Source organism: Halichoerus grypus, chromosome 4, assembly GCF_964656455.1.
Source record: "Halichoerus grypus chromosome 4, mHalGry1.hap1.1, whole genome shotgun sequence".
Classification (NCBI taxonomy): Eukaryota; Metazoa; Chordata; class Mammalia; order Carnivora; family Phocidae; genus Halichoerus; species Halichoerus grypus.
This window is the reverse complement of record NC_135715.1, coordinates 126,650,829-126,676,229: the sequence shown is the minus strand read 5'-3', so window position 1 is coordinate 126,676,229 and position 25,401 is coordinate 126,650,829. Positions and strand designations below refer to the sequence as shown.

At 37.0% G+C, this 25,401-nt stretch overlaps 1 protein-coding gene, 1 long non-coding RNA gene and 1 pseudogene across 2 annotated transcripts in view; 1 reads left to right on the top strand and 2 right to left on the bottom strand.

The window, feature by feature from the left end:
• LOC118552073 (4-hydroxybenzoate polyprenyltransferase, mitochondrial pseudogene) overlaps positions 1 to 11,283 on the bottom strand; it is a 28,730-nt pseudogene extending 17,447 nt beyond the window's left edge.
• KCNH7 (potassium voltage-gated channel subfamily H member 7) overlaps positions 1 to 25,401 on the top strand; it is a 639,535-nt gene that overhangs the window by 24,031 nt on the left and 590,103 nt on the right. The window lies entirely within an intron of this gene.
• The window catches only part of LOC118552072 (uncharacterized), a 230,351-nt gene that overhangs the window by 127,979 nt on the left and 76,971 nt on the right, over positions 1 to 25,401 (bottom strand). The window lies entirely within an intron of this gene.

Below are 25,401 nucleotides of genomic sequence, written 5' to 3'. Positions count from 1 at the left end.
TTTCCATCAGATTTCACATAATTGTTCTTCTGCCACTTTGCAGTAGCTCACAAACTGCAACCCTCCCAGCATGCCCTTCCACCAGCAAACATCAGGCTCTCTTCAAAGCCAAGTGTCATATTTATTGTAGGTTTGATATATTTCTTAACCATTTGACATGTGTGACACTGTGCTACCATGTTTAAGCATCCTGCCTTTTTTATGTGTGACTGATGAAAGTTTTGAGTATTGTGCTTCTGACTTCATTTTTATTCCCACAAGCTCTGTGGTTTTATTGTATGTTTTTGTGTAGTACAGTGCTTTTTTTAAGGAAGGCATGTGCCACACTTTATCAGAACTGACTGCACTTTCTACATTATGTTCCTCAGAAGGTCCCCAGAAGAATGAGCCTCAATTGGCCAATCAGTGACTTGCTCATCAACAGATGGAATAATGAGCTTCTCTCACTTCCCTATCTCACTTCTCCCGGACCTCTTTTGGTGCTTCCTTGCATCACTTTTCACATAACCTACTTGGTCCCAACTCCTTGTCTCAGGTTCTACCTATGTTTTTTTTTTTTTTTTGGGTGGAGGAAAATTAAGACAACAGATTCCTGCCCTTATGGAGCATATAGCCTAATTTGGGAGAAAAATTATAATCAAATAAATAAATAACAAGCAAGCAAGATAAATACAGATTGTGGTAAGTTTTATGTAGGAAATAACCAGGGTAATGAAAGAAAGATAAATTGGAGGAGGTCACTTGAGAGAGAATTCAGGGAAGGCCCTCTGAGAAGATGATATTTGAATTGAGACATAAAGAATGAAAGTGAGCCAACTGGAGTAAAAATTATAATGGTATCATAATGGAAAGAGTAGAGAAAATCACTAAATGGAAAAGGACCGGAGTGGTTCATAGTGATGTTATATCAATACTTGAGGATGCGTTGGGCGCTGCAGTGCACCCCATTCTCCTACTGATACGGGAACAATCGGTATAGGCGCATTATGTCTTAATAAAGCCATGTTACACTCATTGGATGGAAGGGACCACAGCCTGGAAGACTGAACTCCATATTTAGCATTTGGGAGTGAGCATAGGTAGGTAAAAACTGTAGCAGCTTACCGCCTCAATTGTTCTTCCTGACCTTTACAAAAGTAAGGTTTTCAGAAAAAGCTAAAAACCAACAAGTAGAATAAGAGGTCAACAAATATTGTGAAAAAATAAAATATGTGGTACAAATAAAGCCTTTAAAGTGAGAATCCAGGGCACCTGGATAGCTCAGTCAGTTAAGTGTCTGACTCTTGATTTTGGCTCAGGTCATGATCTCAGGGTCATGAGATTGAGCCCCATATTGGGCTCCACGCTGGTTGTGGAGCCTACTTGAGATTCTCTCTTTCCCTCTCCCTCTACCCCTCCCCAACACTGCTCATGTGTTCTCTCTCTCAAAAAAATAAAAATAAAAATAAAAAAATAAAGTAAGAATCCTCCAAGTCCCCAGTAGTAGGCTCTCAAGGAATGGTGGTGGTAATGGTTTTGACATTGATGTTGGCAGCTACGATAGAGAGTGTGATAATCATGATACTGATTGATTATCAACCTTCAATGCAGAAAAATGAAATAGTCTCAACCATTAGGCTTCCTGCCAATTTGGAAGAGACATAATTTGAACATTATTTATAGGAGTGGCTCTTAAAACTTAAGGTATCCTATCAAAAAGAGAGGAATGGGGGAAGAAAGGATGGGTCAAGAGAGATGACACTGCTGAATGTTCTACACATCATCACTTGTTGTCACATGTTAGTTTACTCATCTTTGCAATAACCATATGTGAGTGATAGTTAGTAGTCTACTTAATTTTTACACAGAAGGAAACTGAATCTTGGAGAGGTTCTATAATTTGCCCAAGTTTACAGAGCTCATTCAGACCAAAATGTATCTAGCTCCATGCAAACAGAGAAAAAAATGAGTTACTATAATAGGCTGATAGGTATCTATAATTTGAAAGAAAAGAACAAATATGGGAAAAATAAATGCCAGTTTTGAGTTGAAACACTTTATTTAGAAAAGATTGGACAGGCAAAAAGACAAGAAATGCTGCACTGGGACATGAGGTCTCCTCACTCATATTGTACTGTCTTTAGCAGTGAGTTCATTCCTGTGGATCATCATCTCTACTGAGATACATAGTATTGAGCTTACCGTCAGTAATTAAACATTTGTCCTGATTTTGAAAAATTTTATGAACACAGTAGGGAAGCCAAACTGATTTAATTGTTTTACTAATTGCTAATTAGCCTCGGTATAATGGCAGGTGTTTGTGTAATTAGGAAGAGGATATCATTTGTAAGAAATCCTGCCCTAAAATTTGAGATGTGAGAACTATGTCCATTGACCAAGTTCTGTACCATAAAGCAGATGGTTTGAATTTTTTTTTAAGTTTTAAAATAATATTAAGATTCAATGCCTTTAGATTTCTCTACCTTCTTTGGGGGAGAGTACACTGATATATACGTATATATCTTTATCTTTCTTTCTTTCTTTTTTTTTTTTTTACATATTTTAAGAATGAGGCTGCTAATGGGCTCATGGGGATTAATTAATATGAAAGAGTACGGAACTAAAGGAAAACCCATCACTAGCAGTTGACTCTCCCATTCCCCATTCTCCTCCTCTATTTCTGCCTTTTAATTTTCATTTATCTTTATAAATTTCAATTTTAACTTCATAAATTTAAAATTTTCTTAAATTTATCTCCATTCTTTAGAGTCTGTTCTTTTATCTTTTCATTTTTTTGAGGATAGTTGACACACAATGTTAACCTTAATTTCAGGTGTACAACATGATTCAGCATCTCTATGTGTTACTCTATGCTCACCACAAGTGCAACTGCCATCTGTTACTATGCAACGCTATTACATCATTGACTATATTCCCTATACTGTTTCTATTATTCCCATGACTAATTCATTTCGTAACTGGGAGTATATATCTCCCACTCCCTTTTACCCATTTTGCCCATCCTTTCACCCACTCCCTATGGCAACCATCAATTTGTTCTCTGTATTTATAGTCTGATTCTGCTTATAATTTGTTCATTTATTCATTTGTTTTGTTTTCTAGATTCCACATATGAGTGAAATTATATGGTATTTATCTTTCTCAGTCTGGCTTATTTTACTTAGCATTATACCTTCTTAAGTTCACCCATGTTGTTTCAAATGGCAAGATCTCATTCCTTTTCTTACGGCTGAGTAATATTCCATTGTATTAAGCCACATCTTCTTTATCCATTCATTTACAGATAGGCACTTGACTTGCTTCCATACTTGGCTATTGTAAATAATGCTACAATAAACATAAAGGTGAATATATCTTTTCAAATTATCATTTTCATCTTCTTTGGGTAAATATCCAGTAGTGGAATTGTTGGATCATATATTTCTATTTTTACTTTTTTTAGGAACCTCAATAGAGTTTTCCAGAGTGACTGTACCAATTCACATTCTCATCCACAGTGCAGAAGGGCTCCTTTTTCTCCACATCCTTGCCAGAACTTGTTATTTTTTGTCTTTTTGATTCTAGCCATTCTTACAAGTATAAGATATCTCATTGTGGGGTTTTCATTTGCACTTCCGTGATGATTAGTGATGTTGAGCATCTTTTCATGTTATCTGTTGGCCATCTGTTTGTTTTCTTTGGAAAAATAAATCAGAAGCATCCATATTAATAATGAAGAAGTTAAACTGTCACTATTTGCAAATGACATGATAGTGTACATAAAAAAAACCCCTAAAGACTCCACCAAATAACTACTAGAAATAATAAATGAATTCAGTAAAGTTATAGGATACAAAATTAATACCTAAAAATCAGTAGTGTTTCTATACACTAATAACAAAGTGACAGAGAAATTAAGAAAATAATTCCATTTACAATTGGAACAAAAAGAATAAAATACCTAGGATTAAACTTAACCAAGGAGCTGAAAGACTGTATTATGAAAACTATAAAACACTGATGTAAGAAACTAAAGACAACACCAACAAAGGGAAAGATATTCCGTGCCCATGGATTGGAAGAATTAATATTGTTAAAATGTTCATACTGCCCAAAGCAATCTACAGGTTCAGTATAATCCCTATCAAAATACCAACAGTATTTTTCACAGAACTAGAACAAATAATACTAAAATTCGTATGGGACTACAAAAGACCCCAAATAACCAAAGCAGCCTTGAGGAAGAACAAAAAAAACTGGAGGTATCATAATTCCAGATTTCAAGATATACTACAAAGCCATAGTAATCAAAACAGTATGGTACTAACACAAAATAGAAACATAGATCAATGGAACAGGATAGAAATCCCCCAAATAAACCCATGTTTATGTGGTCAATTAATCTATAACAAAGGAGGCAAGAATATACAATGGTGAAAAGACACTCTCTTCAATAAATGGTGCTGGGAAAACTGGACAGCTATATGCAAAACAATGAAACTGGACCACTTGCTAACACCATACATAAAAATAAACTCAAAATGGATTAAAAACCTAAATATGATACCTGAAACCATAAAAATCCTAGAAAAAAAACACAAACACAGGCAGTGATCTCTCTGACATTGACCACAGCAATATCTTTCTAGATAAGTCTTCTAAAGCAAGGGATGCAAAAGCAAAAATAAACTATTGGGGCTACATCAATATAAAAAGCTTTTGTACAGTGAAGGAAACCATCAACAAAACAAAAAGGCAACCTACTGAGTGGGAGAAGATATTTGCAGATGATATATCCAATAGGGGGTTAATATCCAAAATATATAAGGAACTCACACAACTCAACACCAAAAAAACCCAGAAACAAATAAAAAAGCAATCTAATTAAAAAATGAGCAGAGGATCTGAATAGCCGTTTTTCCCAAGAAATCTTGTTCTTTATATTATTTTATACACTTTTACTATACTTTTAGTTTAGTCCTAACATTAACAAATTCTTTGTGACAATAAGGATTCTCTGTATATAAACACTGTTTGAGTTTTTTTTTTTATGTTCTACTTGAAAGACAAAGTCCTATTATTGGCAGAACACCCCGTTGGCAAAATAGGTTAATCAAGATTTCAAGAACTTTGGAGAAATTGCCACAAACACACTACATTATATTATTTTTTTATAGCTTTATTTCATTAATATGAAGAATGAAGTAATTGTGCTAATCTTTATCTGAGTCATGTGCTTCTAGGAAACAATGATTGTTAAGAAATCCTCTCACCATTTTTTAAAAGATTTTATTTATTTATTAGAGAGAGAGAGCACAAGCAGGGGGGATGGCAGAGGGGCAGAGGGAGAGGGAGAACCAGGCTCCGCGCTGAGCAGGGAGCCCAACAGAGAGCTCGATCGCAGGACCCTGGGATCATGACCTGAGCCGAAGGCAGATGCTTAACTGACTGAACCACCCAGGTGCCCTCCTCTCACCATTTTGTTTTCCAAATTCCCTCACCATTTGTTTCAAGAAATGGTTACCTTAACCACAAAAATCCTTTCCTCTTTCTCATATTCCAAAAAAAAAAAAGACTCACCTCCACCTCTACCTATTTGAAGTAATTCAGGTTAGACCCATCTCTGTCCTCCTTCCTGATTCCCATAAGATTCACAGATAATTTCTTGGTTTACCTGCCTCTATAGAACTGTTCTACATTCTCACTAATGTAATAGCCTTAATAGAATCTTCCAGTACCAATTGTCCAGTACCTTTTATCTTTCACAAAATGTTGAATGACTTGGAGAGGATACTTGAATTTATACTTGACAAAGGTTTTCATCACATCTATCCTTTAGGTAGCCAGATGGCTGAAGAACATAGCACATAACAACTAGCTGGTTCTATTCACAAACTCTTGGCACAAATATAGCCACCTAAAGCAGAGGAGACTGTGTTTCAGTTCATCACCATCAAGTGATATGAGTTGAGTATGACCTTCCACTTCAAAGTATCTTATTCCTACCTTATTGGTATACACTTACAAACCTATCCAAAAAACCTAAAAAAACAAAAAAACAAAAACCATGCAAGTTTTAAGTTCAGTGCATGGTGCATAGTGAATGCTCTATAAATATTAGTTGTATTTACTATTATTGTTAACTAAGTGCTCGCAGTTCTTCTTTTAAGTTAAATTCTCATTTTTCTGGCTTGGAAGGTCTTCCACATCTGAGATATTCACTAGTAAATGCAAATCCAGTTGGAATGGGTAACATCTGAATCTATTATTGGAAAAGCTCTAGATTAGAATGAATTACAACAACAAAGGAGCCAAAGCATTCTTTGTAGTAATGGGTGGGTGGCCAAGAAAGGAGAAGGCACTACAAATAATCAGTTTATAATTTGGCCTTATCCTGGTCGCTCAGAATCATGGCTGCATCAGAGAGTTTGGTGTTATTTTTAACAGGATAACAAACTTATACTCTATACTCAGATGTACAACAGACAAGTTTGCTGAGGCAAGTTTGCTTCTATTCAGCCATTAAAACCATTTTGTAAGGGCCACTTGTCCTTGGTCAGAAAGTCCTCACACATGGTGGCTGCTTTGTCCTGATCCCATGCCTCTGCAGACTCACCAAATTTCTCAGTTTCTCCGTGGTTCTTCAACCAAGGCATACCAAACACCTGAATTCCTTATAGTTCATACAGGGCTTGGGAATGAGAGGCATTTCAAAAAATTTTCTTTTATAGAAAATTTTTTTTCTTCCTTTTTCCAGAGCTTTACATATTTCCACATCATGATAAATGTGACTGTGTTGAGCTACACATAGAGATTTCTTTCCCAGGAATATATGCCACTGGCTAGTGCCAGCACATTCTAATTCCCCATCCATTTCAGGGTGTTTCTCCCATTTTATTTTTCACATCCTTTATTCTCACCTTGAAAGATGGAAAGCAAGGACACATGTATCTTTCTACCCTTTCCACATGTCTGTGTGCTCTTTTTTCCCCATATACTAGTGCCATAATGGGAGAATTCTCATTTCTTTATTATGTACCATCCCATTCAAGGCAGAAACCACCCAACATCCCCCTCCATGTTTCTCTTTCTATGAGAACAATGGATCCTAAGAATTTCAAGAAACCCTGCTGGCTATGACAGATGGGCATCTCCATGATAACCAGTATGAGGGAAAACCAGAGGGATTACCCTCTAATGTACTATTTGAGACTTAATGGATTTAAACTTTGCATACTTTGCATAGGCTGTAATAGTTATTAATTCTTCTGTAGGTAATTGAACTTTTGTGATGTATTATACTCGAATATTCTTGTGTTTCCCCATCATCATATGGTATGACAAGTATATCATATTTGCAATATATATAGTTAGCAGTTGTGGCTTTTAAGAATTTGAGTATTTTTGAGATAAGACATACTCAACTCACATTAATTATTTATGCTGTGCAAAATATCTAAATCAATAAACATTTTAGAAGAAAAAAATCAATACTGCCCAAACTCCAGTGAGTAGAATATGTCCTTGTGCTTCAGGTAAGAGCTGAATATCTGTGGGGAGATCTATAATTGGATTGATTTTGTTTTTGGCTTTGTAATACATCTTAATTGACCATGCTATATTACCAGCATCACCCTTTGCAGTAAACCTTGCATTCAGGATCAGAGCCCCATTTTCAATTGTGTATGTTTAGTGTGTAACACCTGAGGGACATCTGGGGTCATCTGCTTAGGGATGGATACAAGGAAGCTACTATAAGGACAAAAACTGATTTTTTTTTTTTTTTTTTTTTTTTTACTAAGGCCACTGCCATAGAGAAGTATAGCATTTTACCTTACCCTGGAAAAAAGAATGAATATCATAAATAATTGAGTTCTAATTCCCCAGCAACAGACCAAATGAGGGCCTTCCACTGACTTTTATTGAGTTCAATGAACTTAAAATAAATAAATGAGACATTTCTTATAAATCTAACTCAAAATGCTGATGTAAATATGTTATAATTAGATAGATAAAGGAGTACATAAATGATCCCGTTAGGTGTTACTGCCAAAATCGTACTTTATCCAACACTAACATATTTTTATGTTGTCTATACTCTAAAGTCAATTATTTGTTTGAAAAGTTAGACATCCCTAACTTCCCAAGCTAGGGTTTGCTTCATGTGTTCTTTTCAGTTGTAATTAGGTGCCGAGGTACACCCAAGTGGATCAACTGGATTTCCCATGTATTCCTCCTCATCACTTGCTATGGACTTAATTGTGTCCCCTCCCTAATTCATATGTTGAAGCCCTAACCCACAATGTGAATGTGTTCGGAGATAAGGCTTTTAGGAGATAATTAAGGTTAAATGAGGTCCTATGGGTGGAATTCTAATCCAATAGGATTAGTAGCCCCATAAGAAAGAGAAGAGAGAGAGAGAGAGATCTTTCCTTCCTCATGCATCAGGGAAAAGCCATGTGAACACATATCGAGAAGGTAGCTATCTACAAGCTGGGAAAAGACCCCTCTCCAGATCCAACCATGCTGGCACTCTGATCTCAGACTTTGGGCCTCTAAAACTGTGAGAAACACATTTTTGTTGTTTAAGCCTGCCAATCTATGGTATCTCATTATGACAGCCTGAGATAAGACACCAACATTTTGTAAAAGTACCCCAGCCTCTTACCAATTGGGGTCAGTTACCTCTGGTCATGTAATGATGGCCTTTCTTGCCTGCTGGTCCTTGGTCATAAGGAATCCAAAGGGCCATGGTGGCAACTGTAGCTTATATTTCAGTGTGTCCCTTGCTGTGTCCCAAGAGTGTATCCTTTTTGGAAACTGTCCTTTATCCTTACAGAAACCAGAATTGCAAGGATAGAGAACATAATTTCCTAAGTAGGTGTTTCAGAATGATGTGTAAAAGGGACCATGGAAAAAGGACAGTTTCTTCAACAAATGGTTTTGAGAAAATTGGACAGCCATATGCAGAAAAATGAAACTGGACCATTTCCTTACACCACACACAAAAATAGACTCAAAATGGTTGAAAGACCTAAATGTGAGATAGGAGTCCATCAAAATCCTAAAGGAGAACACAGGCAGCAACCTCTTCGACCTCAGCCACAGCAACTTCTTCCTAGAAATATCACCAAAGGCAAGGGAAACAAGGGCAAAAATGAACTATTGGGACTTCATCAGATAAAAACCTTTTGCACAGCAAAAGAAACAGTCAACAAAACCAAAAGACAACCGACAGAATGGGAGAAGATATTTGCAAATGACATATCAGATAAAGGGCTAGTATCCAAAATCTATAAAGAACTTATCAAACTCAACACCCAAGAACAAATGATCCAGTCAAGAAATGGGCAGAAGACATGAACAGACATTTTTCCAAAGAAGACATCCAAATGGCCAACAGACACATGAAAAAGTGCTCAACATTGCTCGGCATCAGGGAAATCCAAATCAAAACCTCAATGAGATACCACCTCACACCAGTCAGAATGGCTAAAATTAACAAGTCAGGAAACGACATGTTGGCAGGGATACGGAGAAAGGGGAACCCTCCTACACTGTTGGTGAGAATGCAAGCTGGTGCAGCCACTCTGAAAAACAGTATGGAGGTTCCTCAAAAAGTTGAAAATAGAGCTGTCCTATGACCCAGCAATTGCACCTCTGGGTATTTACCCCAAAGATACAAAGGTGGGGATCTGAAGGGGTACGTGCACCCCGATGTTTATAGCAGCAATGTCCACAATAGCCAAACTATGGAAAGAGCCAAGATGTCCATCAACAGATGAATGGATAAAGAAGATGTGGTGTATATATACAATGGAATATTATGCAGCCATCAAAAACTGAAATCTTGCCATTTGCAATGACATGGATGGAACTAGAGGGTGTTATGCTAAGCGAAATAAGTCAATCAGAGAAAGACATGTATCATATGATCTCAGTGATATGAGGAATTCTTAATCTCAGGAAACAAACTGAGGGTTGCTGGAGTGGTGGGGGGTGGGAGGGATGGGGTGGCTGGGTGATAGACATTGGGGAGGGTATGTGCTATGGTGAGTGCTGTGAATTGTGTAAGACTGTTGAATCACAGACCTGTACCTCTGAAACAAATAATACATTTTATGTTAAAAAAAAGAAGATAGTAGGAAGGGAGAAATGAAGGGGGAAATCGGAGGGGGAGATGAACCATGAGAGACTATGGACTCTGAGAAACAAACTGAGGGTTCTCGAGGGGAGGGGGGTGAGGGGATGGGTTAGCCTGGGTATTAAAGAGGGCACGTACTGAATGGAGCGCTGGGTGTTACACGCAAACAATGGACCATGGAACACTACATCAAAAACTAATGATGTAATGTATGGTGATTAACATAACATAACAAAATAAAATTAAAAGAAAAAAAAGAGGGATCATTCCTACTAACACCCCTCCATTCTCAGATCAGGGCATTCTTATCGGGAACACAGTATCATACATAGTTTTCTGATTTAGTACATGTACTGAGTCCTAAATATAGTATATATATTGAGTCTTGAATGATGACACCACATCCTTGCAGACTATTGCTTCCTTCCAAGCTGGCACTTTAACATTACCTTCAGAAGGTCATCCGTATATTAGAGGAGACCACCTTCTGAATGTTGCAGTATGTGGTATAATCAGTAGGTCCCATTTTTACAGGCTCACTCTTGCATAATTCTTTGTTGTAAAATGGGTCATTTGGTTAAATGCGATATTATGTGGAATTTAATCCCTGAGGTCAGGCATATACTAAACCCATGGGTAGTGTTTCTGGCTCAGGTTCTGTAGGCAGGAAAGGCAAATCCATACTGAGAGAAGTATCCATCTCTGTAAGGATAAACCACTGGCACTTCTAGGACAGAAGGCTCAGTGTTGTTAATTTTCCATCAAGTGGCCAGTTGGTCTCCTTGAGAAATTGTGTTATATTGGTGGCTCAGTATTTATCTTTGTTGTAGACATGTTGAACATTCAGAGGCAGCAGTAGATAGGCTATTCCTGAATGTAGTAGCTATATCATAGTAATTTTTTTTAAAGCTTGTACCCATATACCATACTGACTCATTAGTAAACCAAGCTAGACCTCTTTCTTACTCTTTCAGCTTGCCATTTGGATACCCCTTCGTAAGAACATAGGAGCGAACTGGGATGGTTGCTTGTGTACCTTGAGGGGTGATATGGGTGGCTGGGTATCTGCTCATGTAGCTTACTTGTGCTCTCTGGTCTTCTCCAAGCTCAATTCCAGATGTACCATTTCCATTCTGATGGATGCTGTTGGGCCTGTCCATCTTCATGATTTGATGGTGCTAATAGAATCCAGATACTTGGCACAGGATCAGTGGTCAAGCATTTCCTCTCTTATAGGGGCCCAATAACATTCCAAGAACTGTTTTTTGAAAAGTATATCATTATCCACTGTAGATGGCATCACCTTGTTCCAGAATCTCAGGAGCCTACATTGTGAGTCTTTAACTTGGGCTTATCATAAATTCCACACTGAATTTTTTCCCATCACTAACACCTCCATCACCAGATATTGTGGCCCAAAAGTCAATCTGGACTTTCTGTGAAGCCCTTCTCTACTTTGGACCTCACTCAATGCCAGCAGCCTTCCATATCACACAGTATGTAGGTTGAAGCAGTATTCCTGGAGTTGGAATGTTTTGACTCTAGAATCTGAAGAGTTCCAGCAGATTCTATGCTTCCTTGTCTGTAATAAGGGAGACAAGTGGCAATTTGTCTTTTAATTTAGGAAGGAATAACCTGGCATGCCCTTGATCATGGAGACTCTAATATTTTTAATGAAATGGAAGATCTCTGAATCTCTCAATTTTCAGTGCATGTGTTTTACCAAGTCTTCCAGGATACTCACTTCATGCTGAGTCTGCCTGATCACTCTGATGTTATCAACAAGATGATCAATGTCATGTTCTGTAAAACATTCAGAAAGCACAGATCTCTTTTGAGTATATTGTGAAAGAGAATGGAAGAGTTTGTATAACCTTGGGACAAAACTGTAAATGAATATTTTTTCCATTCTATGTGAATTCAAATGATTTATGATCCTATTTTCTAACTCCAGACTTGACACTTTGAAAGGAGAGAGGGATTGGATAGGAAAAGCTTCAGACTGAAGTGCAATTAAAAATCGAGGCTAGGATCACGAGGAGTCCTCAGAAAAACTTTCCTTGGAGGAGTTCAATGTCGGGCAGAAATGGCCTGGCTCTATCTAGTAAGCCACCACTGGCCACCATTGCTGCAGCAGCCTAGGGGAAGCATGGCCTTGGTGTGGCTGCTGTGGAGGAACAGAGGTGTTCTGGAAACTCAGGCAGCTATGCTCTCTACAGCAGATTTTTCTGAAGGGAGATCCAAACCAGGCAAATCCATGGTTGCCACCAACAGAAAAAAGATGTCTGTTACCTCTGATTTCTCCATAAAGATCATGAATTTGAAATTGGTTTCACGTTCACAGCATTAGACAGTCCCTCCAGTGGAAACAAACAAAGACATCACTTTTTACAGGTACTCATCCTTACCTCCCTAAATAAGTGTTGAACAGATATATAAAGAATATCAAATTGAAAGGATCCTGAATACTCACTCTGCCCAGGCTATTTCAGTCTAAGTCCACATGTGTGGACCCTGTCACTCCCCCTAGTCTCTCCCCATCCCAGCCCTGCTTTGTGCTCCTGCATCCTGGATATTAGAGTAGATGATATTTTAGGTGACTGAGTGCAGGGATTTGATCATTTTCTTTTTTGTAATTATAAATGCATCTTTCAACCATCTGGTATAAGTTATGGGATTATATCTGATTTCTAGTGGTTTAAAAAAAATTTACCTTTTTAGCATTCAGACTGACAAAATAACTACCAAACTGAAGAGGTGCCATGCTAGAAAGATTTGTAGATTTGGCAGAAATACAAAGGTTTTGTACTTCAAAGCAAGAAATGTCACAAACCGGGTGTGCTTTGGGACCTTAATGTATGTTTTCCCACATTAAAAATTGTGTAAGCATATCCAATCTTATTCTTGGAAGTTCTGTGAAAAGTATTACCTAGTAAAAAAACAAGACATATTTGCTCTGTTAGTTTTTCGATGTGAATACACTATATTCTAATGGCCTATTAGATATGGAATACAGGTCCTTCTTATTTTAAATTTCTGGTTGTCTGCTTTGATGAAACGGTCTGTATAGTTTTGTGTGTGTGTTTTTAATAAGGATTCTTTGCCTACTCTTTGTTCAAACTACCTCTCACATCTACTGCCTTTAAATTAATCTCAGCATCTGTCTACAGGGTTCTTCACTGTTTATAGTTTTCTCCATAGATTGTTTCATCCATCTGTGAAAATCTGTTTTTCTTTTGTTGTTGTTTTTTCCCCCCTGAGATAAATTTTCTCCTTCTTCCATTAGAGTAAAGATCATCAAAATATACACTATATTTAAAATATATGGGTGGTAATATATATCCAGCATTCTTCATCATTATACAAGTTGAATTAGTAATACTAACATGCACATACATTTGATTTATTACTTACAAATAAATATGTACAAATATAATATACTATTTTAAATATAGCATGCTTTGAATATCTGTTTAGTAATTTAAAATCTTTTGTTTGACAGTGAAAGATAACAAAAAAAAGCACTTTGATTCCTTAAGAAATCTAGAAATACTGTTGAATTTAAATTCAAGTAACATGGCTTCAAGCTAACTACTGTATTATGTGTCGAAGAAAAGATTTTTCTTATTCAAAATTGAGAACAAATCTATCTCTTGAGAAAAGAGTTGTCTGTAAATAAAATCTCCCCCTAATCTCCCAGTTATTCTTTATCCCAATCCTTTCAGAGTTTTCCCTCTACCATTCAATTTAATTACCTTTGTCAAAGTCACAAATGTTTACCAAATCCTATGGTCATTTATCAGTTCTTATTTCACCCAATGGACATAGGTTGCCATATTTAAGCTCTTCTTTGTGAATCCCTTTTTTGTCTTGGCTTTCATGATGTCATATTTGACTCTTTTATTTTTCTCCTTTCTTACCTGTCTGGACTCTATAACTTGATCTCCATTACTGACTTATAAAAACATGTTACAATATTCTGTGAGCCGTAATTTGGTCCTATCTGTCTTGCCACCTGTAGTGTTCAGCTACTGCTATATAACCAACAAGTACAAAATCTCAGTGGCATGCAATATGAAGAATTTGCTTCTTACATGTCTGTAGGGTGGCCGACGTGGCTCTCCTGATCTTGGCTGGGCTTATTCATGCATCTATAAACTGGAGGTTGGATGGACTAGATAGAATCAACTGGGCAGCTTTGATTAAAATTGAAAGTCGGCCAGGGGCGCCTGGGTGGCTCAGATGGTTGAGCGTCTGCCTTCGGCTCAGGTCATGATCCTAGGGTCCTGGGATCGAGTCCCGCATCGGGCTCCCTGCTAAGCGGAGAGCCGGCTTCTCCCTCTGCCTCTGCCTCTCTCTCTCTCTCTCTCTCTCTCTGACTCTCATGAATAAATAAATAAAACATTTTTAAAAAATAAAATAAAATAAAATAAAATAAAATTGAAAGTCAGCCCATCAGCCATGTAGTTCTGCTTTATGTGTCTCTCATCCTTCTATAGTAGTGGGTTAGAAAGAGCATGTTCTTTTCATGGAGTTGACGGAGGTACAATGAGGTAAGCCAAAGCATATAATGTTTGTAAGGACTAGATTGAGAATTGGCACAATACCAATGTCATTCGTATTCCATTGATCAAAGAAATTCACATAATTGAGTCAAGATGCATAGAGATACATTCTGCGTTTAGTGCAAGGAAATGCACTATTACATGGCAAAGGATGTAGCTATAAGGATGAAGAATTGGAGCCAATAACTCAATCTACCACACTGATACAACTTACTAATGATATTGGTTATCTTCAGTTCCACAAATAGATTACGTTTTTCCCATATCAGGATCTTTACACATAATGTTCTTACTTTATGGAATATTCTTCTTTCTAATATTTGCCTTACTGTCCCTTATGCAAGATTCATCTCCTTAGAATGATCTTTTCTTACCATTAGAGTGCAATCAATAATCTTCTCTCACTTTTTCACAGTACCCTATTTTTTCCTTATAGCAATGTATAGTATTCTATATATTATTTTGTTCTTGCATGTTTCTCCCTCCAGAATTCAAACTTCATGAAAGTAAAGAGTATATCATGCCCACCATTGTTGCTCAGAACCTAATGCAAGGTTTTGCATATGATGTTTAATCAATAAATATTTGTTGAAAAAATGTAAATAAAAAATATATTTGTTGAATGAATAAAATGGAAAATGTGATTAGGGTATTTTTTTTCATTTAAAAATTATAGAATACAGGTAGAATCAGAAGCATTACATCTAGCTCTTTATGCTGTAGAAATGTATTTGTTGTGGTTGGAAGGGGGAGGCCAAGAGAATGGTTATTAAGGATAGTGAAGTGTTGTTTTTCTTTTTTCTTTTCCTTTTCTTTCCTATTCTTGACTTTATTTTCCCTTCCTTTAATTTTCTTTTATTTCACTTTGTTTTGTTTGTTTGTTTTTTGATTCAGAAAACCTGTTACTTTTCTACATTAGAAAATGAACCTACACTGAAATAACATCACAAAAGCCAAGAGACCAGTTAGAACATCATTGCAATAGTGCAGATGAGATGATGACTTGGAGTACCTGGCAAAACACAAATAGGAGATTTGAGAGGAAGATGGTGAGTTCCATCTCAGACATACGAAGTTTAAGGGGTTTATGAGAACTGAATGGAGATATCTAGTAGGCCACTGGAAATGTAGGCTAAAGAAAAAAAATTGTTAAACGTTAATGCGTAGTATTTGTAACCATGGCAGTGGGTAATATTGTCTCCAGGGTATATGTGAAGAGCAAGAATAACAGGCATCCTAGAACTTTGTCCTAAGGAGCTCCAGCATTTAAAGTTTGTTTAGAGGAAATGAAACAGTAAATGAAGATGAGAAGGTACTGGGCACCTGGGTGGCTCAGCCGTTAAGCGTCTGCCTTCGGCTTGGGTCATGATCCCAGGGTCCTGCGATCAAGCCCCGCGTCGGGCTCCCTGCTCGGCAGGGAGTCTGCTTCTCCCTCTCACACTCTCCCTGCTTGTGTTCCCTCTCTCGCTATCTTTCTCTCTGTCAAATAAATAAATAAAAATCTTAAAAAAAAAAAAGAAAAAAAAAGAAATTCTAATCTACAATTAGAAAGGTAAGAGGAACACTATGACTTCACAACCACAATAGAAGAAATTATTTTCTGAAAAAAAAAATTGTAAACTGAGTTGATGGCTGTTGAAAGATGAAATAAGATGTAGGAAGAATAGTGCCTAGTAGAGATGGATGTGTAGAAGACCTATTTTCCATAATCAAGAGGAGTTCAGTGCTCTGTGGGTGGAAGCTAGAACAGAGTAGACTGCACATTAAATAAGGGAAAAGAAATAAAGTCAGCAGGTACAGATTCCTCTTTGAGAGGTTTCTCCAAGAAGATGAAGAAGTGTGAATATAAAATTATGATTCCCACCATATAGTCCCACTCCTAGAATATCTTTTTTTCTCTCTTTTTTTTTTTTTGCCTTTAGCACATGAAGTAGTCAAATATCTAGATGTGGAATAGCTAGTCTTGAGTTTAAATTTTAGCCCCACCAATTCCTAGTTATTTTATTTAAACTCTAATCCTCAACTCCTCATATGTAAAATTGGGGATAATAATACCGAATTTACTGTCCTTCATAAGTCTCAATGAAGTGATTCATGAGCATACAGGACTGTTGGAGAGGAGATGATGTTTCATAAAAATTTGATTCTGGAAAGGTAAACTTTAGAAACCTAATGGCAATAAAGCACACTTTGTCAAACGGAAGGCCTTTTAAGATATTTTTTTCAATTTTTTTCCTTGTCCTTTTGTTTTGCTATTCTGTGATAGTATTGTTCTTTTCTTTTTTTTGCTCTCTTTATCACTATTCCTTCTATCATGTTTGGAAACACTTTATGCTCCTTGTTCTCCCTTTGACTTCTGTTTGCCTGAACTCCTCTCCCTGGTCCTCTGCAGCACTTGACTCTTGACATATGACATCCTTACATCATAGTTACAATTACTCAAGGATGTGGATGACTCCCCAAAAGGCACTTTTTTCCTCCTGAGACCACAAATTTCTAGGCAGGTATTTGTTTCTGTCATTTGTTACTTACCTCTTGGGGACTTTTAATATTAGAAATTAAACAAATAGTTTAGTAGCTTACTCTTGTATAGTATGCATGCTGTCCTGGACACTTATTCTGTGTCAAACACTGTCACATATAACAACATTTTTTCTTATGCTAAGCCTATGAGACCTGTAGTTTGTAGTATCCTCATTTTATAGATGAGGAAACTAAAGCATAGGGAGGTTGAGAAACTTGTCCAATATACACAATTACATTATGCTCCGCAGTCCGTAGACTCTTGTTGCAATTCTAAGATCCATATATTTTTTAGCTCATTTTCTGGTAATAGAAACTTGACCTTAACATGATTTAATCCAGATGCTTAAGGTGGTAGATATATCAAGGGAGAACTTTTGTTTGGCCAGGGATTCCCAACTATATCTGCAGGCAGAAGGGAAGATACTCATGGAAAAAAAGGAAAATAAATTATTTTGACGCACATATATTTAGCTATATATTTTTTTCTGCTTTACATGATGCTAGGTTCTGAGTATACAGCAATGAACTCAACATAAGTGTCTGGCCTCATGGAGTCCATATGCTGTGGAGGAAGTATGGTTGATAGAACAAGATTTCCGAGGGGGGAGGAGGAGGTGGGATCTAAGCAGTGCGATGCCTGCATCACCTGGGAGCTTGACAGAAACGCAAATTCTCAGGCCCCCCCAAAGCCCACTCATTCAGAATCTCTGCCAGTGAGGGCCTGGAATTTGTGTAATAACACTCTCTTAACTTGATTTCTCTGCACACTTAACTGTGAGAATCTCTGTCCAGAGCACACGCAGAGGGATCAGCCTTGTTAAAGAGGAAGGAATGAGAGGGAAAATCTATTGGAGTTGTGAGGTGAAGTTCTGTGGTGAAATGAGACAAGGTAGATTCCCTCAGAAGACTTTCACTTTTTATTGACGTAGGGCTGAGAGGTCACCTGCTGAGCATAGGCTGTGTGCTCTTGGGCCCTCTGCAGTTATGTCTGCCACTGTGTCCTTGTGTAACCTCCACTCTAGCCAGTGTCTCGGCTCCCAAATGCAACAGGCACCTTTCTCGCCTTTCTCAGTTATCTGACATGCTTTCCTCCTCCTCTAGATTTATTAAGATCTCCCCTTCCTACAAATCCACCTTGAACTGGTGTAGCCTTCTCCTAGAAGCGCCTTTCCTGTGAATTCCGGCTGCAGTCTGTAGCAGTCGAGGGGTGCGATAGCCAGACTCTGGAGCCACGTGCCTGGGTTTACACCAGCTCTACAACGTAACGCGTGATTTTAGGGAAAGTTACTGAAGTTTTCTGAACGTTAGTTTCTTTGTAAATTGGAGATGATAATAGTATTTACCTCATAGGTACACTCGGCACATAGTAAGCACTCTTAATTCTTAGCATTTATGGTTTATGACCTACTCCACGCTTACCCCCAACATATGCTACCTGTATAGTTTTTTTCCATATAACTCTATCTACATACAAACATGTGTGTATATACCTATATATCACATACATACATGCACACATGGTTCTTGTCTCACTTGAAAGGGCTGAATCTTAAGTGCTCAACTCCATCTATCCCCAGCACCTAATGAATGTGTTGAATAAACAGTGACTTGATGGTTCTCCATTTTACGCTTTCTCTCCGCTGTCCTGAATCAGACCATCCCTCTTAATGTATCCCATACGGTATTTCAGAAACAGTGTTCCATGTTATTGCTTCGAGAAGGAAAAAACACTGATGTGGTCGGAACAGTGAGCTTTGAGTTTGAACACCTCTATTCTGAGATTTTCAAGCTCAGCACTCTTTGCATTTTGAGCTGGGTATCTATTTGCTGTGGGGGCTGTCCTGTGTATTGCAAGATGTTTAGCAGTGTCCCTGGCCTCTAGATACCAGAGGTTAGTAGTGACTCTATCCCAGTTGGGAAAATAAAAATTGTCTCCGGACATTACCAGATGCCCCTGGAAGGCAAAATTGCCCCTAGTTAAGAACAACTGACCTACCACTGATATATTTATATTTAAACGTTGTCACTTTTTAGCTACATGCGCCTCAGTTGGGTCACTTCACTACTCTGAGCTTTTAAGCTTCATATACCTCATCTGTAAAATGTGTGTAATAATAGGTGTGACATGGGAGCGTTATGAATACTAAGTGAGAGGCTGCTTTGCAGGGCCGTGCACAGAATATATTGATCATACAATTTGTTAATCTAAATTTCAGCAGTCCTCATAGTTTATCCAGGCAGAACAAGAGAAAATGCTGAAATGCACACAAGGGGTGGAAAAAGAGCATGCCATGTCTAACTCCCTTATTCTACTTTGGCATCACGTCCCACTCAATTTGACCCATGTTTACTGTGCAGCTAAAATTGGCATTGTTTTAAGTAAACTTCACGCACCACCTGTCTCTTCTGGCAGCCCAGACTTAAAGAGAAACAAATCAGAAGTGGAAGGAGAAAAATAAAGCACAACCAAAACACCATCAGCCAGGAGTAGATGGGAATCTGTAGTTAAAAAGAGTCGATTTTTGTCTTTAGGGAATACATCGCATTCCTGGGTAACTTCCCAGGGTTCTAGCACCTAGAGCAAATTTGAGGGGTACTATTCTTGATATTGGAAAAATAACATTCCTGAAGTGGATAAATTAATTATGATAGAAAGTAGACTATTAAATATTCTCTTTATAGCTTAGTAGATTAATGAAACAGTTAGCTATGTAGAATGAAATTATTCTTTAGAAATTATGATTCAGGAAACGAATTCTATCTTCTTATGATATTGAAACCATGAATAAAATATTACAATTACTGAAATAATTGTGAATGCCTTAGAATGTAAAACCAAATTTAAATATGTCAAAAGATACAGATGTGGGGGCCTTTCCCAAAGGATGTGGTAGCTCTTAGATGTAATGAAAAACTTGATGGACCAACAATGTTGCTTCAGAATTGAGCTAGTCTGTTTAACATGAATGTTTTTCTTTGCATAGAGTTTTCAAAAGTTTCCAAATTGTTGTAAAAATATCTTTGTTCATTTTCCTATCTTAGGAAGCAAAACAATTTGAGACTTTCCTTGCCAAACATGTTCTTGAAATGCTTCAAGGGTTTTCATTCTCATGAAGAATGAGTAATGAAGAGGTAGAAAACTGTGTATTGAAATATGCAGAAAATTGTTTTTAACAGTAGTTTCCAGACACCCACTATTTTTCTTAAATTCATCTCTGTTTGATAGAAGCAAGTACAAAAATACCTAGATAACTTAGAGTTTATTATAGTAAGTTGATTTTGTCAGAAAATGTAATTTAAAATCACTGGGGTTCTTACTGAGGTCATCAGTCTCTGAACTGATATTAAAATATTTGTTTACTTCCTACAATTGGCTTAGAGTCCCAAGGGATTCTTGTTAAAATATACATTTTTCTTTTCCCTCCTTCTTTCCTTCCTTCTACCCTTCTTTCTTTTCTCCCTTCCTCCAGTCTTTTCCAGATTCAACAAATATATTTATTGGTTATGTAAACCTGTTTCCAATGGTAAATTTGATCAGTATTGAAAAACAGTGGGTTACTCACAGGCCTAACTGCCTCTAGGAAGTAATTTCTTTCACCACTGAAAAATAGTGCTTTGACAAAATGTGTCATAGAAACATTGTTATAGATACTAAATGTCTAATTTATAGTTACTAGATATCTAGCCATTTCTACCATTCACTTTAGAATTAGAACTCAATCAAACTGCCACACGAAATAATTTGAACTATTTTATTTCCTTTTCCCTACATCTGCCTTTTTTGACTTCAAAAGGATTAAACAGAGCAAGAAAATAATCTAATTATTGCTCATAAATGACAGATAAATCGCCACTGTCACCCTGCCTTTGCACACACAGATAAACATAGACACACACAAGCACACATAACCCTCCACTTCACCCATATGCCAGTTTGTTATGTAAGGATTTATAAAAATAGGTGATTGCTCAGATAGAAAACTTTAGAGAAAGTGCAGGTTTGTTTGTGACTCAAAAAATGAGTTTTCATCCTGTGGTTTAATTAATTATTCACCGTTGATGTTCCCTCTGATTCCAACTACTCATTACTTTTATTAGTAGTCAACTTATAATTGCTTCTCTGATATTGCTCTGGGAATACAATTTCTTTGACCTTTTGTATAAGAAACAAAAGATGAATTATTTTGCTTGACTTTCCTATTTTATCAGTATTTTTCTGAAATGAATAAGAAAACTTGCTCAGAGTCTATACCATAGACTTAATAAAAAAATAGGAATGACCTTGACCTTTCCCGTGATTGTTCCATACTGAAAATATATTCAATTTACTCTCATTTCATTGGGATTATTGTAAATATATCCAAGATCTACTTCAACTATCTCATACACACACACAGACACACACACAAACAGACACAAAGGCATGATGAAAATTCTAACTTAAAGATTTATACTTCTATACATTCTGACTAAATGTATATTTATACATTCTGTATATATATAACTATATATTATATATTTGCAATTACAGACTTGTAATTATATATAAACATATAAATATGTAAATAACTATATATTTGCAATTATATATATTTGCAATTTGTACTTTTTACTACATTTTATATATTTTAAAGCATTTTTCCCCATAATTTAAATATCAAAATATTTTCTCCCTGCTTGATAAAGAAGGAAACAAACACAATTTGGTTAAAGAGCTTATTTAAGGTTACATAGGCATGTCCAATCTGAGACTAGAATCTGAGGCTTTGCTTCCTAACCTAGCAAACGTTCCCCTACATGTTTTTACTGAGTAGAGTTGTTATAACCCTCTTGAGGGAAGAACTCATGAAATTGACTTGTTTGAGCCCAAAATGTACGTTGGAAATAACTGATGTAAAATGGTATAACCCTGACATGGAACACTTAGCTTAAATTTCACCTTGTGCATATCTTTCCAAGCAATGTAGACAGGCACATTCCCTCTTACTATATGAATAGTATTCTTTGGATTTTATTTATTTTTATTTATTTATTTATTTTGTTTTGTTATGTTAATCACCATACATTACATCATTAGTTTTTGATGTAGTGTTCCATGATTCATTGTTTGCATATAACACCCAGTGCTCCATTCAATACGTGCCCTCTTTAATATCCATCACCAGGCTAACCCATCCCCCCACCCCCTCCCCTCTAGAACCCTCAGTTTGTTTCTCAAAGTCCATAGTCTCTCATGGTTCGTCTCCCCCACCGATTTCCCCCCCTTCATTTCTCCCTTCCTACTACCTTCTTTTTTTTAACATATAATGTATTATTTGTTTCAGAGGTACAGGTCTGTGACTCAACAGTCTTACACAATTCACAGCGCTCACCATAGCACATACCCTCCCCAATGTCTGTCACCCAGCCACCCCATCCCTCCCACCCCCCACCACTCCAGCAACCCTCAGTTTGTTTCCTGAGATCAAGAATTCCTCATATCACTAAGATCATATGATACATTTCTTTCTCTGATTGACTTATTTCGCTCAGCATAATACCCTCCAGTTGCATCCACGTCATTGCAAATGGCAAGATTTCATTCCTTTTGATGGCTGCATAATATTCCATTGTATATATATATATATATATATATATATATATATATACACGACATCTTCTTTATCCATATATCTGTCGATGGACATCTTGGCTCTTTCCATAGTTTGGCTATTGTGGACATTGCTGCTATAAACATTGGGGTGCACGTACTCCTTCAGATCCCCACCTTTGTATCTTTGGGGTAAATACCCAGTAGTGCAATTGCTGGGTCATAGGACAGCTCTATTTTCAACTTTTTGAGGAACCTCCATACTGTTTTTCAGAGTGGCTGCACCAGCTTGCATTCCCACCAGCAGTGTAGGAGGGTTCCCCTTTCTCCACAACCCCCCCAACATCTATCGTTTCCTGACTTGTTAATTTTAGCCATTCTGACTGGTGTAAGGTGGTATCTCATTGAGGTTTTGATTTGGATTTCCCTGATGCCAAGCGATGTTGAGCACTTTTTCATGTGTCTGTTGGCCATTTGGATGTCTTCTTTGGAAAAATGTCTGTCCATGTCTTTTGCCCATTTCTTGACTGGATCATTTGTTCTTTGGGTGTTGAGTTTGATAAGTTCTTTATAGATTTTGGATACTAGCACTTTATCTAACACATTTTAAAGCAATCCCTATCAAAATACCATCAACTTTTTTCAAAGAAATGGAACAAATAATGCTAAAATTTGTATGGAACCAGAAAAGACCCCTAATAGTCAGAGGAATGTTGAAAAAGAATGGGAGAAGATTCTTTGGATTTTAAATCTGTTCTGCCTCTCTATTTTCTTCATTCCCACCCCATGCTCACACACTCTTCTCCCCACCATTGCTTTCCTTTTACTGAGTAGTGTTCCTGATTTAGGTGTATGCATGTGTGTAAATGTATGTGTGTGCACTCATGACGGATTATATGTATGAATATATTCCTTTTTGTTTATTGTGATGTACTGCATCCCAGATTCTGTTTTTGCTTGAGGTGCTTTATAAACTGTTGTTAGCATTCTCATTAAGGCTCTTCACAAATAGAATGCAGTATTCAAGCATCCTACCTGACACAAAAGAGGTAGACAGGGAGGCTAATTATTCATTTTTTCATTTCTAATCTCCCTGAAGGAAAAAGAAAAGAGGTGTGAGTTTAGAAAACACAGACAAGGTGAATACAAACGCTCACTATTCTGAGACAGATGCCAGTGAATTGTCTCATTCAAGAATAGCTATGAAATATTCAAAGTCTGTTGTGTTGGGACAGCAGAACTAACATGGTCATGCATAACAACCTTTACAGAGCTACTTCATATACCGAAGTGCTATTGTTCCTTTATACTAGACATAAGCTTGGGTAATTTGAAATGGGAACCAGAGAAAGCATCCAGAAAACAAACTAAGGTTAAAAAATTGTCATAACTTACTAAATAAATTCCAAACTCAATGGAAAATATCACTCACCCTCTCTAACTTGTTGTCTAACATTTGAAAACAAAGCTGGGCCATCTGTGGGATTGAACTGTTCTTGAACTACACTGCTGGACTGTCCCCAGTTGGACTTCAGTAATATAGAGACCATGCAATGGAGTTCAGAGAGGTGTGGTTGGCATCCAAATTTCTTTGAGTTATATTATTCCAGAGAAGTATGTGTTCCTTGTGAAATTAATATGCCAGGGGTTTTACTTTAAGTCAGCAATTATAAGTAAGATTTAGTTTTAGTAATGTGACTGATATTTTAATTCAAAAAATAATGTCCTATAAAATGTCTGGAAAACTTGCTGGCTATATGAAAATATATATATATTAAAAATTTATTTTCTTAACGTCATCAGTATGATATATTTACACTGGTGATCTGCTAAATCTTGCCTAATCTTTCAGTAAAACACAAATATACACCCTGCAAACAATGCTATTAGATATCCCTGACTGGGACATCCCCAACCGAGAATATTCGTAAAAGTTTTCCAGAATTTTTTTTTTCTCTAATTCACTTTCTAATGACTTGAATTCAAGGAGGAAAATGAAAAACTGGCCACCAAAGGTGTCACAACTTCCTCTCTGGAAATGAAACCAATATGTCATCTAATTTCAAGGAATATAAAGTAGTACTTCTATTTCTGAGCCTGATGAGTATGAACAAGGTAATGATCTTTTAGCTACATTTTTGAAATGGACTACGTGAAGCAAAAGAGAAGTAAGGAAATTATACTATATTGCAATAAAGCAGCTCATTTGTTATTTTCAAGTTTCTTACTTCTATTAGAGTAGCCAAAGCATCAAGGGTTGCTATAACCATGGGAGTCTGGCAGATTAGGCTTATCCCACAGAGATGCCTCTTGTGAATAACCTGAACTCTGATGAGTCAATTCAACAAAAATTTGGGGGGCATTTAATTTATGGCAGGCCCTCTGTGGGAGCTTATGGCCAGAACTGCCATTGGATCTATGACACTGTGAGAAGTAAAACACAAAGCACAGAAAGGAATTGCTTAGTACGTAGCAGAAAGACTTCTGAATACTGACATGGCCCTCACCCAGCCTAATGGTAAAAAAGGCACTGAACTATTAGGTCTTCTTATTTGCTAGGAACCACATTCTTCATAAATGACACTGACCACAAAAGG